This window comes from Mauremys reevesii, linkage group 7 (assembly GCF_016161935.1).
Source record: "Mauremys reevesii isolate NIE-2019 linkage group 7, ASM1616193v1, whole genome shotgun sequence".
NCBI classification, from domain to species: domain Eukaryota; kingdom Metazoa; phylum Chordata; order Testudines; family Geoemydidae; genus Mauremys; species Mauremys reevesii.
In genome coordinates, this window is record NC_052629.1 from 49,270,870 (window position 1) to 49,289,255 (window position 18,386).

The 18,386-nt window shown below is 41.7% G+C and overlaps 1 protein-coding gene across 3 annotated transcripts in view; it reads right to left on the bottom strand.

The window, feature by feature from the left end:
• The window catches only part of BICC1 (BicC family RNA binding protein 1), a 222,956-nt gene that overhangs the window by 123,264 nt on the left and 81,306 nt on the right, over nucleotides 1-18,386 (bottom strand). The gene's annotated exons all lie outside the window — the stretch shown is intronic.

An 18,386-nucleotide genomic window follows, 5' to 3' on the forward strand; every position in this document is an offset into this window, starting at 1 on the left:
AAAAGTATTTTTACATAAATCCTAGAATTTTAACAGGCTCATTTTGAATGCTTACAGACTAAATTACTTCTGCTTGCATTCAGTATACGCTGCCTACATTTATGTTTCACTATTCTTTAGTTATTTTACATTTGAAGAAGAAATGTTATCCCTCGAATAGTTTATAATCCAAAAAAATCTTTTGCTTATTGGATTTAGCAGCTCATGCATCCTTTCAAAGTGCTAGAATTCCTATTTTTCTGAAGTCAGCTGATGTGGCATGCAACTTGCCTATAAAATGTTCACCCTTGGAACATTAACCGAAAAATACAAGTTATCTTGCAAAACAATTCCAATTCTGTGGGCCACATCCTCATCTGATGTGACTGCACTCACTTCAAAGGAGCTACATCAATTTATTCCAGTAGAGGATTAGGCTATGTATTGTTCAGTAAGTAATTTGCTATTGTGCTTTCATGCCTTACAATTTAATATGTAATATTTCATATGGTTTTAATTGCTTCCTTTTCAATTATACTAACAAATATTTTATAACTCAAACAACGCAATTGTACAGTAAGTGCTTTTGAATACTTCTTTATAAAAAATAATTTTTTAATTTATTGAGCTAGGCACTTTGACACAAAAAAATTCCAATCAGCAATTGGGAAAAAATGCCAAACAGTACAATTTAATGCATCTTGGCACTGTTCACAATATATAGATAAATTAAATTCCCAAAATAAATAACCAGATCACTTCAAAAAGGAAAACTAATACATTAAGAGAACCAGAAAACATTCCAACGTTCATCGGTCCCATATAGTAGCAACGTCCTGGACAGACACACTAATTTAAGAATTCCTAAATGTATACTCTCTGTTGCCCAAATCAATAATAGAATTCCTCTACAGTCACAATTTTAGATTAGCACACCATGTGGAAAAAGTGAAAATGTCAGCCAGGACTCACTGTACTACACTTTGTATGTGTTTCAGCAACTATGGGATAATAAAATTCAGCTGGAGGAAGACATTTCCAACAGAGTGAAATTCTATCAGGAATATATACATATTTCTGAGCAGCCTCCAGTCCAGATGTGAAGAAATCCACTGGTAAGAAATCTGAGTTATAGATCAACCAAAACTCCCACTCATTGTCTTCATTTGTATGCATTTCACTCCACAAAGGAAAGACTGGAGCACATGAACGTATCAAAGAACGTACAAGTTTTAAAAAATAAACTAGCAAATCCTTTAAAAACATAGGCAAGTCTACTCAAGTACAGATGGGGAAACAATGGTACTGTGCTATGCTCTTCCCGTCCTTCTCGATTTAGTGGAAGCCATTCTCCAGATAAACGATAAAATTCAGACTCTGAAGCTGAAAAGAGCCTAGAAAGGCCAACCACACTCTGCCACGTTCTCTTCAAAGGCAAATCAGCACTAACATATATGAGTTCTGTTCAATGTCCCTGTCTACTAATGGAGGGCTCTGCAGGGAGTGACCATCATGGGAGCTTTTGACAGCTCAGCTCCTCTGCAGACAATGTTTAAGTCGCTTAGCTAGGAGTCAATGTAGAGGCAAAAGGCCTCCATAAAGATAGTGATGGCCAAACCCTGTGCTTCTGGGGGGGCAGGAAGGAAAGAGAACTTTCCTCATCACAACAGAAAAAATCAGAAAAGTTTCTTAAATGCATTTTTCAGTTATTTCAGAAAACTGGAGCCCATGACCTCTGTGATGCAAGAATCACTCAATGGCAACTGGCAAGGGAGTGTATCGTGGTTACAGGAATTTCCTGAATCTGGTATCTACGTTCTGGTTCACCTAAGAATGTTATGTGAGGTCTCAAACAAAAGCTGGCATCACATTGGTCATCCAATATCATTGTGAAATGTATGTAAGGAGTCAGCATATTTTTTTTAAATCTGTATTGGGAGGTTGGTCACCAGCAAAAACAGGTTTTCTGTCAGAAACAGGACGATTATCCATCTGTTTACATGTAAACTGAGAGTGTTCTGATTCACAATGGTTCTATCAACGGTCTGAACTGAAAGCAAATGAAAGATTACAAAAAAAAAGTTCAGAAAGAATCTAACAGGAAGAAAAACACCAGGGGGAGATGGGGGCGGGGAAAAGAGGTTCACTTCAAAAGTTTCTTTTATTATATTTGGGAGGCAAAGACAAGATGGGCATCCCTCACTTAGGAAGTGAATGGACATCGGATTTGCTTCATGAAAGTGGGACCTCAACCAGGCTTGGTCGAAAACACCAGAAACAACCTTGGGTGAATAACGTCTTTAGACCAGAGGATAATGATTAGTTTAGTCTCTAGCAAGCCTGTTATGGATTTTATTATATATGTAACCATTTGTTTCCAATATTATTACTCACTATCTCTTGAATCTCTCTTCTTTGATAAGTTTATTCTTGTTTTCAGGATATATGATTAGCTGGGAGGAAAAAGAGTTAAAAAAAAGGCAATAAAACAAGGAGGATGGGATGCTAAAGAGAAAGATCAGCCATATAAGTGGCTGCCAGTGGGGGAAAAAACTCATTGGAATAAAAGCTACACACCACTAGTCCCTTGTCATCTCAATAAAAATATGGAATTCTCTGTTTGGAACAATATTAGGAGGAAAATCCTTCTATATCTTTATGTCAGACCAAAATGAAATTCAAACCCTGTAATCTAAAAGGTGTGCACATTTGGGGGTACAGAAAAGAGAGACACTGGGGATTTTCGAAAGAGTCTAGGGGAGCCAATTTTGAAAGACAAAGTCAATAGGAGTTGGCCACCTACCTCCTTTAAGCTCTTTTGAAAATGAAAGCCTATATTTTTACTAAATTTTACAATATCTAGGCTAATGTCCTATTTATTTCCTCTCACCCTTAATATGAGAGACAGTTACCCTACCTTTTCATAAAGTCTTTGTTGTGATTAGAGAACATTAGGCGAAACAGAATACCATCAGTTTACCAAGACAGCCATGTCTGGGTGCATATAAATTAAGTATGTTCTATGAGTCCATAATCTCAGAGCAGATATTAAAGGGATTTCTCATTTTATATACTACCATCCAACTCAGATTAGTAAAGTTTACTGTAAATGTTACAATCAGTTATCAAGTAATCTCCTACATAAGTTTGGAAACCATGTGCAATATGGAAAAAAGAAATAGGAACATGCTTCTTTATTGTACGGTTGTATCTCTTTCTTCATTTTTGCAGCAATACACTCATTCAGTTTCACAGTTATTTTAGTCTTGTCAACTATTTTTACTACTTAAAAAGCTTCCTGTTTTCATTAGTTTCTTTCGAGAAATGACTAGGGGTTACTGCTAGCAATCAGCTTTAAAAGAATTTAAATTATATTTCTTGATGTAATCATCCTGTAATCAAAAGTAAACTTCAAAACACAAACACCAGACAGTCACCTACTTAGTACAACTTAGTTCTTGCAATCTGGAGAGTGAGACTGAGGTTGCATAAATTGTGAACTTTTTTCCTGAAACAAAACTACTGGGTTGGTGCAGGCACAGGGCCAGCGCAGGGCTGGCTGCAAGAGGCAGTTGAAACTCTGCCCAGCAGCTCTAAGGGCTGCCAGTCCTGGTGGCACCACAGAGCAGGGTGATACACCTGTATCCAGCACTCCCAGCGCGCTACCCAGCAGGGCGGGACACTCACCAGCGCTGCCCATTCCAAAAGGTTCACTCTCCTCCAACTCTTGCACCTCATCCCAGAATGCCTCTGCAGCCCCTGCCTGGGAAGCAGCTTAACACAGGTCCTCTTTAAAAAAGCCCCCAGGTAAAAAAATCAGTTTCCTCAGTGGGAGCAAATCAGGTTGGAGCCTCATCAGTTGCAGGTGAGCAGCCATCAGGCATGGGCCTCCAGGTGATTTCAGCCACACATGCAGGTTGGGGTGAGGCGCAGGACTCAACACACTGTTCAGGCCCATGTAGGGGTTTGCAATGGCTCCGGCCGAGAGCAGAGCATAGGGGCTAAGATGGCCAGGGGATCAACGGGACAATGAAGGCCAAAGCCCGCGAGTGTAATGAGCAATCCGCGCATTACAATGAGTGCAGGAATAAAAGCAATCCGATCCGCCCCCTGGGTGGCCGCGCCGCACTGAGGAGGAGGGGGACAGGATTGGGGGGGTGACCCCACTGGGGGCTGGAGGGGACTGATGGGAGGGGGGAGGTGGACAGGAGGAGAGGGAGGGGGGAGGGAGGGGAAACCCTGAGGAGGAGAGGTGAAGCTGGGAGGAGCACCTGGAGAGGAGAAGGACAAGCAGAGGAGCAGAGGAGAGGGCTTCTCAAGCCAAGCAGCCAGCAGCTCCAGAAGACCAAGGAGAGGAAGCAGTGGCACCAGCCAGCGGAGAGGAAGTGTGCAGTCTGGGTGGAAATGTTTGGGATTTGTTTTTCTTTCTGGGTGTGCGTATGGCAGGTCTCAGTTATGGTGGATGCATGGCATATGTGGTCTCACGACGCGCAGATCTGCAGCCAGTTATCTCAGCAAAGCTTTCACCCAGAGCGTATGACATATCTTCGAAGGCAGTGCGTGCCCTATGCTCGGCAGGTTCCCGTTAGGCGGGGAGTCCCGCGCGCCCATTGCTCGCCGCAGACCCCGCCCGCCCCAGTGACTCACAGGGGGGGAACCTCTGAACACAGGCACGCCCTGTAAAATCCAAAGGAATCCATTGCTCTAAAAGAGCCCGCTGTCTCCTAGTGACTCTGCATAGTGAAAAAGAGATAGAGATCTCCATGAGTCAAATATTGGAGCAACTCCCCCTCTAGCTCTCAGCCACCCCACTGCCTCCCAGCACCTCTTCACTCAACCCCTCTCCCACTCAACCCTCTGGCAGCACTCCTCTCCTTTTCTTTCACTCCTTCTCCTCACAATTCATGTGGCTTAGTGTGTTCTCCCTTGCTGCAAAGAATGCAAGGAGATGAGTGAAGAGAGATGCTGCAGTGTATCAATCATGTCTGGTGTAGTGTAACAAATGTTGACTGACGTGTTTGTTGTCATTTCTGTGCAGTGTAAAAGAAACTTGACTGGACAGAAAAAATCAACAGAACAGAAAGAAAAAAGAAGAAAAGAAAAAAAAGAGGAAAGAAAGACAGAGAGAAAAGAACAGAAAGAGTGGCAGAGAGAAAAGAAAAAGAATTGAAGGAGTGGCAAGAGAAGAGGAAAGGAGCCAAGAGAGAGGGCAGCAGAACCAAAGCACGGAGCACTAGGAAGCCGCTGGAGGAGAGTCCAGCAGCCTGCAAGCCCAGCACCACCCTCCTCCCACCCGCCCTCACCCTGCCCCCCCACCCCCACCACCACCAGCACCACCCCACCCCAGCATCCCAGCCACCAGCCCCAGCTAGCTCCAACACACCACCACCCCCCAAACCAGCCACCACCTGTACCACTCAACCAGCCACCCTGCCCAACCACCCTTCCTACCCCATGCATTGCACCCCATCATGCAATTCATTAAACAGCAATCCAGACATGGCATATGCAAATCCTCAGATGCACATGTACCCAACCCTGACTGTCTGTCTGTCTGTTTGTGTGTTAATGAAATCTTGTGTGTCTGTGTGTCTGTGTTTCAGTTTTTTTTTTCAATAAAACAATTCTTGAACTAAACAATTATTTTTCTAAAGAAAGACACCTATTATAGCATATAGCAGAAGCTGAAAGAGAATAGAGGCATTATAAAATGCATAATAGCATTGCAATAGTATAAATGTCAATCCAAGCAGTGCAAGGCAGCAATTCCTTGCAAAGCAATCATTTCTCCCCTTCTTCCCCTTTCCCCCCAAGCCCTCTGCTGCCCCCCTCTCCCCTCCCCTATTCTGGCCTCCTGCATTCAGCCTGCTCCTCTGGCCCTCTGTCTTCATGCTCCACTGATGAATCTCCTTTCCTTCCTTAACCTTACCTTCACAAATAATATTATGGCGCTTACAGCTGCTTTCCCATGGCTGCTTCTCCCATAACAGCTCCTCACAAAGTCTTGCTTCCCAGCTTAAAGCGCCAAAGCACACAAAACACCAAAAGCCACTCCCTGCTCCCGGTCCTCTTGCCCAGGTCCTCCTTTCCGTCTCTCTTCCCGAGCCAAACGGGTATCATAGGGCTGTATCGGGTATAACGGGTTTTTCGCTTCAGGACATCTGACACATCCCCCTGTGTGATCTCCTCTCGCCTCTCCTCCTCCTCTCTCCACTGCCTGGAAAAACTGTGCATCATGCACCTTTCCATGCAAGCCCTGTCCAGTAAATGTTTCTAAATCGCCAAATGAAAGCCACAATGATCCGCAAGCGAGAGATAGCCTGGAGAACCATAGAGATACCCCTACCTGCCAGGTGGGGGGATAGAATAGGATGCCGCGCCACTCAATGGCCTCCCTCCCCATCTCCCGAAACCATTTTGTGCAAAGCCATCCACAATGTCCTGCATCAGTCACGGTCTTTTCTAGCTGGATGCGATTGCCGATTGCGATTGCTTCTTGCACTCTTTCCAACGCGATTCCACTTTCCACCCAACTTCAACCCGTTCCCACTTTCTCGACTCGTAGCTGTCCTGATTGATTTCTCCAGAGATTGCCCGCCACCCCGCTTTTTCCCTCTCAATCTTGTGCCAATCTGTCTGTCTTGCGCAGCGCTCAGCCTTGTCAGGGCAGCAGTGCAAGTGAATACTCTTTTTTCTCATTCACAGTTCTGCAGCAGCACTGCTTCCCCCAGAGACGATCCATCCCCTCTGATCCCAGTGCTCAGTGCCACTCAAGAGTGCTTTTCCAGGTCAAAGCATTTTCCGTGAATGCTGCAAGCTTCCGCGAATGCTGTGCGCAACATATCATACAATCCATATTGATATCCACTCCGGACTGTCACTTGGAGCTTCTCACTGTCACTTTGACTGCCAAGCGTGTTGTGCTGGTGACACTCCATCAGCATCAGCCTCCCAGGCTCCCTTCCCCATGCCCATTTGAAACAGCGATTCACAGAGAGTAACAGAGAGACACAGGCGCACACGCCAACAACGCGAATGGAATGGAATGAATGAATGCGATGACCACTGGGCGCCAGGAAACAGGATGGGGAATGCATTTCTTTTTCCTTCTCTTCCCTTCCCCCACATCAAAAAAAAAAAAACGCCGCGTTCTGTGGTGTTGCTGCTGACAATGCACCTCAATGCACCTACAATGCAATACAGCGCACAGTGTGTGCACTGCTGCGCGCTGCTGGCTGTGTCAGTGTGGCCACACTCCAGCCGCTGGCCACACAGCTGCATGATGAGCAGCGTAAACTCCCAGCGCTGCAACTTGTAAGTGTAGCCAAGCCCTGAGAAGCAATCCACAAAAACTCAATTGGGTGTGGCCATCAAAAGACAAGTGGTTGAGGCAATATCTTTTATTGGACCAACTTCTACTGGCAGGGAGACAAGCTTTTGAGCTGTCTGGTCTTGGAAAGTCACACCTAAAACAGCTAAAACTAGGTGGAATGGATTATATAGCATAAGTAGTTAACACATTCTAAGGGATCATTCAAAGTTAAGTGGCCAGTTAACACCTCTGCAGGACCAAAAAAGAAGGGTTAGCGGGTTACAGATTGTTGTAATAAACCATAGATCCAGTGTCTTTATTAAGACCATGATTTTTACTGTTTATGCAAAGTTATGAATCTAAGGTATCAGACTCGTCTTTGGAAGGTGTCGTGCAGGTTCCCTGTGACGATAAGGATTGAGAGGTCAGATATGGAGTGACCACTTTGTGAAATGGGTTTGCCTCTGGGTGATACTGTATTTTTGTCTTATCATTTTTCTGTGTGAGTTCATTTGAGAGCACAGTGATTTTCAGGTTTCACCCACATAGTTATTGGAGCATTTAGTGCATTGGGTGAGGTATACCACATGTGACTGGCATGAGAACAACCCATGGATCTTGAAAAGGTGTGTCACAGGGGCACGGGCGGCTCTATGTATTTTACCGCCCCAAGTATGGCAGTCAGGTGGCTTTCAGCGGCATGCCTGCAGGAGGTTCACTGGTAACGCGGATTCGGTGGTATGCCTGCGGGAGGTCCACTGGTAACGCAGATTCGGCAGCATGCCCGCAGGAGGTCCGCCGGTTCCGCGCCGTACCCGCCGCCAAATTGCTGCTGAAGCTGCGGGACCGGCTGACCTCCCATAGGCATGCCACCAAAGGCTCCCTGTCTGCCGCCCTCACGGCAACCGGCAGGCCGCCCCACCGCAGCTTGCAGCCCCCCAGGCACGCACTTGGTGCACTGGTGCCTGGAGCCACCCCTGCGCAGGGGGCATTGATCATCATAGCACTGGAGGTACGTCTGCAGGTTTTGCATCTGTTGTTCTGGCAGGGTCTGGTGCCAATTTCAGTTGGTGGGTCCCATCTATAGGGAACTTGCTCTGATGATGAGCTTGTTGAGTTGTCTGAAGGCCAGAAACTGGGGTTGCAAAAGAGTTCTTTCAGGATGTGGTCCCATCGAGTATGGCTGTAATTTTTTAAATTACACCTCATACGGGTTTCAGAGTGGGGGGGCTATGTGACAACTAGGGGTGTGAAGTCAGAGAGATTTTCTTTCTGTATTGAAGTAGGTTCTCTAAGGGTATTTGGGTGCCCATTCCATGATGCAATCATCAGTGTACTCTGGTGGAGTATCTTTGTTTGGTGAAAGTGGGTTTAGATGGGTTACGGTGTGTATCCCGGGCTTTCTCCTGAGAGCATATGCTGTGGTATCTGAGTGCCTGGCTGTAGATAACAGATTTTTTGGTGTGTCTGGAGTGGTCACTGGATCTGAGAAGATAGGTGGGTTTTATCTATATAGTTATCTGTATGGTTTCACTGCTGAAGCTGGTTGTGGTGTCCAGGAAGTTGATGCTGGTGCGGGACTGTCCTAGCAAGAGTCTGATGAATGTGGCAATGGAAGGCTTTTATTGGGCAGGGATCAAAATAGAGCCACACATTATGCTGAAAACAAGCAAGAGAGAAGCAGGAGTAGATAAATAATATGGGTATTTACTTACATTTTAATTACACAAGTACTTAAATTACTAAACATATTGGGTCAAATTCAATACTGGTGTAAGCAAGTGCAACTCTAGGGGGGTCAATGGGTGTGTCACCCACTTACTACAAAGCTGAATTGTTTTGGAAAGGTGTGGATAGGAGAAGAGGATTCCTGCTTATCAGAATTATGTAAATTGGAAGACTGTCTGGGTCCTAGGCAGGGTAATTGTGCAGGTAATTTGGTTGCTGAGCTTCAGCTCTGCTTACGTTTCTTGCCTGTCAGATGATCAATTATTATGCCAAATAAATGGGGAAAGTGGTTTTCTTCAGGTGAGTGAAGGAATTGATTGATTGGATGGGGCTTTACCAGGAGATGGAACACACAACAAAAAACCTGGTCGGCTGGAAGGAGGATACCTCTAAACTGGGGGAAAAGAGGGGCCTGAGCCCACCTCGTTGCTGGACAGACCCAGATGGAGGGTGCTGAGACTTTCTATGCTTGAGGTCCTGAGAACTTATTGTGCTGTGTTCAAACATACAATAAGCCCTTCTGTTTTACGCTGGCTGAGAGTCAGGGCTGTCTAGAGATCGGGGTTGCATTGCTCCCTCTGAGTGCTGAGGCCCTGGGGGACTCCCTGAGGGAGCTTACGGAGAGAGACAGGCATGCTGCAGGCTCAGAGGTGCAGTCCCAGAAGGTGGAGGGGCCAAAGGGCATCACCCCAAAGAGCTAGAGCAACCATCGGGAAGGGCTGTCACATTGAAGGGGGATAACTCCCAGGGACCAAATGGAGCAGAGAGAGCATGGATCCTGTGAGTCTGTGATGACACCCCCAGCAGCTGACAGCTGTGGGGCCCGCACCACCCCAGGGTGCAGGACTGAAGCAGAAAATGCCACGGAGGTTTCTGAAAGTCACAGAATCCGTGATCTGCATGACAAAATCTTATCCTTACTGCTAACATGAGAAACAAGGGAACATTTCATGAAATTGGAAGGCCACAAATTTAAAACTGATAAAAGGAGAGTTTTGAAAAAACACAAAAACAAAAAAACCACAGCAGACAGCCCTTGGAAGTTATTGCAACAATATGTCACTGAGACCCGGAACTCAGCAGGATTCAAAACAGTATTTTGCATTTATGAGGCTAACAAGAACATCTAGAGTTACAGTAGTAGGAATGGAAAAAAAAAATCTACCCTAGAAGTTTGGAAGAGATATAAACCCTCATGCTTCAGAATATAAGCCAGCGTTGGAATGAGGTTAGAAAGAACTTTTAGTTATGGGCAGGTTATTCCATAACTGCCCACTTCAGAGTTTGTTGCACATTGCCTTCGAAGTATCAGGGAGTGGCCGCTGTCAAAGACAGGTTACTGACTAAGAAGGACCACAGGTCTGTTATGGAAATTCTATCTTCTTAAATTTGAACCCTAAGAATTGCTCTCCCTTCCCATCATCCCAAAGGAGGCCTCAAAGACCCAGCTTTCTCAGAATTGTCTCAGGGTCATTTTCTCTTTTAAAGGTTGGTACAGTAATTACAGGACATTGACAAGCAGAATCCACCATTGCAAGACTCCGCTCTACTCAATTGCTACACAAAGCATCCACTACTTAAAGGAAAACTCAAGGTTGATGGTCCTAAAATATATTGAAATAGCTCACTGTGTTGCTCATTGAAGAATAACTATTATATTTGGTTCCTAAACTTGACTGACACCAGTGCAAATGATAATCACAGAGCACTTGATTTCTTTGCAAGTATGAGGGTTTCCCCACATTGTACTTCATTCCTGTGAGCAGGCTCAGTAAGAAAGCCAAGAAAGCTGAACTGATCACAAAAAGTTAGAAAATTGAACTGTAACCGATGAGCCTTTAAATCTTCTGTCAAAGAAGTCTCTTCTGCTCAGAAAACAAAGAAATACAGATTTGTTCAGATGGATAACAGAGTACTAGTACCTTGAGAAAGAATAGAAATTTTACTTAATAGCCCTATAACTTTAGTTGCAGTAAGCAGAATTCAGAAATTTAAATAAATTCTTGTTAGAAATTTAGACTAAGCCCTTAATGATGAAATAAAAAGTTGTAGGCCAAGATGTACAAAAGTGACTAGTCATCTTGAGACATTTTAAACTCATACCACTTAAAGATATTAAGTTGGGAGCCCAAGAAATGTGGTCCTCAAACACTAAATACTTTAAAAAATCTTACCAATAAAATATAAAACAAAAAACTGTATAATATATAGAAAAACACAGTAAAATAAAGTAGATTACTAAACAAGCAAAAGACAGAACTGAAAATCTACAAAACCATCAGAATAGCACATTGTAGTTTCACTGGAATTACAGTATTTGATTTGCTAAATATTTTCTATACAACTTCCACCGTTTCCTTTCAATTAACACGGTCTCTCCCTGAATAACTACTGTCCTCAACAGTGCCTCAAATACTTGAAGAGGACTTAGTGGTGATTAGCACCTTAGAAATCTCTATAAAGAACGGAAAATGCAAAAGAGTGGCAAAAGGAGAGGATGTCTGCTCAACCACAGAGAATCTCGCACACATTTGGAGTGGGCATAGATGATTATATATATCTATTACATATATAACTTATATTACATACAAGGTCAATGTCTGAATAAACATGAATCACCACTAGACACTAAAATATTCCCTTTAGGACTCTTGGTAGACAACCCACAGTTTCTTAAGTTTAGGCAGGTAAGTCCATAACAAGCTAGACATCCCATACACAGCTGTTTTAAGAAAGGCAATCACTTATTTTGGTATATTGTGACATTAACTGTATAAAAGTTCAAATCAGAACGAGAAAAAAATATAGTGAGTTGTGTAGTGGTCCAACTGCATTTTACTGAATTTCCAGTAGCTAAACCTAATCTCCATTCATCCCACTGATTCAGTATTATGTGTTGCTCAATATTCCTTTGTCAATTCTAGGCTTGCACCATTTCCTGATATTAAGGATTCAGAGAAAATGTATCTTCTCTAAAGTCCTCATGCTTTCAATTATATCTATTTTAACTATGGAAAATTCAATAAAGGTTTTTTTTAAAAAACCTCAAATCATTAGGCCAAACAACATACAAGAGAAAAATTCTGCGTCAAGACTGATCAAAGCCAGTTGTGTGATGAATCACTGTTTCTGTCACTCTCTCTGTCCTAACTTTAAGATCTGAAACAATTTTAACCATATAATGCAACCTGGCTGGAAGCAGCTAACTTCATTCCTGATGAGTCTGTGATGGAATATCCAAGTCTGTGCTTTCTGATTCCCAGATATCTGCTCCCTGGCTTTGAAATAAATACTGTAGTGGTTTCCCCACTTCTCAACTTCATCTTCCCTTTACAATGTTACTTTAAAAGAAAAATATAAATGTATCAATCCGTTGGAATTCATGGCCTCAATGGAAAGATTTTTTTATTAAAACATTTTCAGGGCATGTAACCATACATATATTGTCTACATGTTTAACTGATCACCAAGATTTTTTTGTCTGGCCCTTCCTGGTAGGACACTGGCATCTGCACATCATGTAATTGCTGGTCTTGCCAATGGAAGCATGGCTCAAAGAGAATGCCTTTTTCAATTTTGAGGAGGAAGAGAGGAGCCATTTCAAAGCAGGTAAGAGGCCCCATGTATCTTCCCAACAACAGTGTTTTCAAATAAATCTTAACTTTTTTTTAAGAATAATATTTATTCTCAGGGTAATCCATTTTTACATTCATAAAGTCCATATCTGCTCACAATACCACCATTTACATAGAGATTTTCATTCAAGTGAATCACAATAATACCATCAACGTATCCCTTTGTACAACTGATGTAATTATAAGGACACAGGAAGTTAAGAGACTTGGATAAGATTACATAGCAAATCAGCAGCAGAGCCAAGAATGAAGTCCAGGAATAGCAAAATAGCATAGGCAACAGAAATAAGTGACATGGTTATGGCCTTTAAAAACTAGACAACTATGCTTTTTCCTAAACAGATCGTTTTACTAGAAAGGTTATTTTACTGTTATCCTAAACATTAAGTCTTTGTATGCAAGTCTGAAAGTCTGTCATCAATGAGGCGCATATTAACATTTGTAGGTTAAGAAATACAACCAAATAATCTACTTTATTTAGATAGCTTGGCACAATATGTATAATAAAACAAAGGTTCTTACTACTAACATTTGTAATTCTCTGTATACATGTTAAACCTCCAAAGATTCATTAGTCATCTTTTTCCTTTCAAAAGGTACATTTAAAACTTGTTATGAACAAAGCATTCCTAGTAGGTGCTGGTTAGGCCTCTGCTGGAGCACTATATCCAATTTTGATCAACAATGTATACAAAGGATGTAGAAAAACTGGAAAGGCTTCAGAGATGAGCGACAAAGATGATCCAAGGGATGGGACACAAGCCATAGGAACAAAGACTGAAGGAAATGGGTATATTTAGTTTGGAAAAGAGAAGATTGGGGCGGGGGGGGAAGAGAGAGCGATAGGATAGTAGTGTTCAAATACTTGAGAGGCTGCCATTAAAAAAAATGGAGAAAAGTTGCCACTCTTGCCACAGAGGCCAGAACAAGAGGCAATGGGTTCAAACTATAACAGAGCAGATTTAGATTAAATTTCAGAAAATACTTCCTAACTGTAAGAACAGTAGAAGAATGGAACAGACTGCCTAGGGAGATTGTGGAAGCTCCTTCATTGGAGGTTTTCAGAAAGAGGCTGGATAGCCATCTGTCTTGTATGGTTTAGACACAACAAATCCTGCATCTTGGCAGGGGGTGAGACTAGACTCTTAAAGCTTCTTAAATAGTATAGAAAGAACTCAAGTGAGCAAAGTAAAGGAGAAATAGAAGAAATTACAGAGCTTTATAAAGCACATTTAGAATGATAAACAACTCAAGCTTTAAAAACCCAGTGCAGAGCAATTCCCCCTCTCATCCCCCAAGAAAAAGAAAGCTACAAGAAACTTTATTGTGTGGTAGCATTTACTTTCATTTTGGAATATAAAATATAATAGAACCTCAACTATTCTAACTGCCCTCAATTATTTGGAAAAGATTTCTAAGTACTAGAATTATTCTAGGTATTAGAATTCCCAGATAACTGCTGTAAATCAATTTTATATCCTGAAGAAAAGCCAAATCCCTTCAGAAGGGATAATCAATTGAAAATAATTATTTTGTGTTTGTGTACCTAAACATGACCTGCATATAATACTTTATATCCCTGCTGACCAGTTTTTATGCCACTCATGTGGGGATGGTCATAACCTGTGGTTCTAAAGAAACATCAAATAAAAATGGATGCAAGGTGGATGCTCCTGGCAACCACCACAGCTCAGGTGAGAAATCTGTGATATAATCCTATTTCAGTGTCTGTGATGGCTGTAGCATGGCTGATTAGCACAACATTTCACACTTCAAATGCTCATCTGTGGTGAAAAAGGGAAGATCAGGTCCTCACTAACTTCCTTAGGCCTGGTCTACTCTACAGGGTTAGGTCGACGTAACCTGAATCATCTCGAACTAGCTGCGGAAGTGTCTTCACTTAAATTTGGCTCCCCCCAATGTAAGTGCCGCGCTATGCCGATTTAGTAACACAACCTCCTCAAGCGGCATAGAACCACAGTTTATGAAATTATGTTGACGCAATATCAGCACCAACACAATGTTGCTTACGTCGATTGTTGGTGGCTTTCAGGAGTTGTTCTCGATGCCCCACACAGACAATACAATCAATTCAAGCACTCCTGGTTAGGATGCACACTACCAACACAAGGAGCTAAACATACAAGCAATTTAATAACTGCGGTGGCTGCACGCTGACATAAGTTAGGTCGACATAATTTTGTAGTGTAGACATGGCCTTATTCTAGTATAGCCACAAAATAGCCCACGATATATTGGCAACCAACACCACCATCCAACATAGTGAAAATAAATAAACAAATAAATAAATAAATAAAGAGAAAGCTGAAATGCTTTGACCAGGCAATACTTCATCAGAATTTGTAGTCTGAAGTCAATGTGACTTGTGCTCCTAAATCACTGTGGCACTTTTAACAACATTAATCATAAGTGCCTAAATATGGACTTAGGAACTCATAACAAAACTTTGACCTACGTGCATAAAAATCTCACATGAATCCATTAAAGTATTGAAAATTTAAATAATGAAAAGTTAAGACTGAAGCAATTTGTTTCAAAATGACAAAGATGACACTATAGAACTATCCAATAAAGATAATCATGCGTTCCTAATGCTGCAAAAAATGCACAGGATTAACTTTAAGCACTACTCTAAGCCCAACAAGACTATTCATCTGAGTAAAGTTGCACCCCTATTTAATTGTTTGAAAATTAAAGACCCTATTTCTGAAATGCTGTGTGGAGGGTTGTTTTTTTGTTTGGTTGGATTTTTGCCTACAACAGTTTTGTAAAATTCCAATAAGAAATCTTACCTGGAGTTGCAATTTTAAAAAAGCAACGTTTATAATTAAGTTCATTATACATTTATAATCTAAAGTGTCACACATTGCAAAAAGTCATTTCATAAAACCTCAGCCTGATTTAAAATCAATGATAAAAATACCCAAGTGATTTAAATGATGACTACAATCACTCCAACCTGACAGTCAACTAAATTTTATTCAATATTGAGTGCACCTAGCGTTGTCTGCACACTATTAACAAAAATCTTAAGAGATCAGCCAAATTTGACATAACTGTTTCCACACAGGCAGACTCTTCACACCAGCTTTGATTGACAATGCCTCTGACAACACCAGCTGTCTATTGTAGAATGTTGACAAGAGGTCACAGTAAGAATCAAAAGGTAAATCATGCTAATTAAGAATTTGGTGTAGCATCTAAATAAAATATTAGGGTATTCAGTTGCCTGTGGATTTTATAGCACTTAGTTTTAATCTCCTTTAAAGACGAGGGATTTGGATTTTGCTGTTTGTTGTGCTTCAGTTTTTAACAATCCATTAGTGACAAAATAAAAATACATAGCATAGAACTTTGTGGAGGAGAACACAAATTCTGCTTATTAAACTATTTTATCCAACAATATATTAAGCATTCAGGTCAAACACTAGAACTGAGCTGATTTTGTGCCAGAATCATAAAATTTAAACTAAGAAAGCAGTTACTAGAGGTTACATTATTTCAGTGAAGAAATATTTGTTTAGTTCACCTAGCAACTATTGGCAATTTTGAAAGGACATTTATATATTCACTTGTCTGCCAACTTGCCAATATGCTTTTGATTGTAATGTAACTTTTCATGTTTATAGTACGCTATCAACCACTTTGCTTTATTCTTGTACTATTTTTATTTACCCCTCTCTACTGTTAAAATAAACCCATTTATTTTTCTTACATCCCAATAAATGGGTCTACATATAAATTAAATGCTTTGTGAATGCAATACATTTTTGTATTCTCTCTTTATACATATCTATGTGTAACTGCAGTACCTCTCCTATGGTATCTGCATATTTCACATCTCTAAAAATCAATAATTAAAACATTCAATTATTTTCCCTCAAAGCTAACTACTGCCCTCAAGACTTGGCTGCAATGTTGTGTCTTTACACTGCTATATAAAAATGTTTAGCCCAAATGAGCTGAACTGATTTAACCTGTATTTTATTTTGAGATATGTTTATACTGCAATTAAAACCCCCCAGCAGGCCCGTGCCAGCTTACTTGGGCTAAGGGGCTCAGGCTCAGGGGCTGTATAATTGCAGCATAGACATTCGGGCTTGGGCTGGAGCTCTAGAACCCTGTGAGAGGGGAGGGTCCTAGAGCCCAGGCTCCAGGCCAAGCCTGAACATCTACCCCTCAATTAAACAGCCTCTTATCACGAGCCCCATGAGCCTGAGTCAGCTGGCCCGGGCCAGCTGCAGGTGCCTAATTGCCTTACAGACATACCCTTGAATGCCACCAAACCCTTCTTTCCAGAGTGCTAAGGGTAAGTCTTGTCTTCATGGGTGAGAGGGTTTCTTGTTTGTCAATCATGTTACTGCCATTAGCTTAATATGACTGAAAAGCCCTGGCAAGATGGAAGCAAACATGCCTGAAGCCACGTTAGCTGGCCATGTTGTATGCTAGGCTCCCACCTCGGTTTCCATCCTCTAAACTAGAGGTAGTAGGTTTTGAGAAAGGATGTAAGGAAGATTGGGAGATGTTATGGTGGAAGATAAAGAAGGGAATACTAGACCAACCTGGGGAAAGGATGCAAAAGGGGCAAACAGACAGATCGGTTTGAAGAAAGATCTTGGGAAGAGAGGGGTATAAAAGGAGACAAAGGCAGAGAGCCAGGAGTGAGCCAAGTTCTGGACGAGTCTTAAAGGACAAAATCAGGAGCCTGAGTTTTATGCTAGAGACGGATGAGTCAATGGAGAGACTGTAGGCCAGGCTGAACACAGTCACAGTGCTAGGTAAGAAATTATTTTTCAGAGGAATTTTGAATGGATTGGAGATGGGGAAAATGGGTATCTGGAACTTCCAAATGTAAAACATATGTTTATATTATATCGCCTCTTTCTTAAGTTTAAAATTTAACTGAGTAAGGGAAAGAGGGGTAGAATAGAGAAATAAAATTAGCTATTTAAGTTACTATAAAAATGTAAACATAATAGTTTCAGATCCTTGCAAAATTTGGAACTCTTAAATTAACCTTGCAAGCCATAAAAGTAATTGGAAATCCATTTTTATTATAATTTGATGTAATTTTATCTTGTTTGATCTACACTTAACATTGCCTTGAACATGCAGAAGAATACAGTGTATAATGAAGGAAAACATGAAATTCACTGCATTGAGTTGCGGGGGATGGAGAGGGCAAAGGACTACCAAACTGCTTATTCTCGGTTTCATTAAGGAGTCAAGGGGTTATGGTAAATTACACTTGTACATGTCTGGTTTTGAATCTAAGTGGATAGTTATTGAGAAGAGCAGAGTTCTCTCAACATAACTAGCTGACTATTCTGACTTATTCACAAGTCTGAGGAAGTACAAATACCTCCAGCAAACCAGACACTAGCCTCATTCAGGGTTTTTGCTCCAAATTAGTCAGTCATCAAAAACATCACCACATGTTTTCCTTCCTTTCTCAGGGGGTCTTTAGTAACCCACCCTCCACATATTTAATTTTGAGGACGGATGTCTACCTGTAGTAGCTAAGGCTTCATCCAAAACGAAGGGGTCATAACCTGCTCCTATTATAAAGCAGAAAGAAAAAGAACTTCTGTTCCCACTGTCATCCACCACCCTACAAAGCACAGGACAGACATTCCAAAAAAGCACGAGTTACCTAGCTACAAACCAAGATCATCATGGGACATAGCTGCCCAAGGCTCAGCACAGTCAGG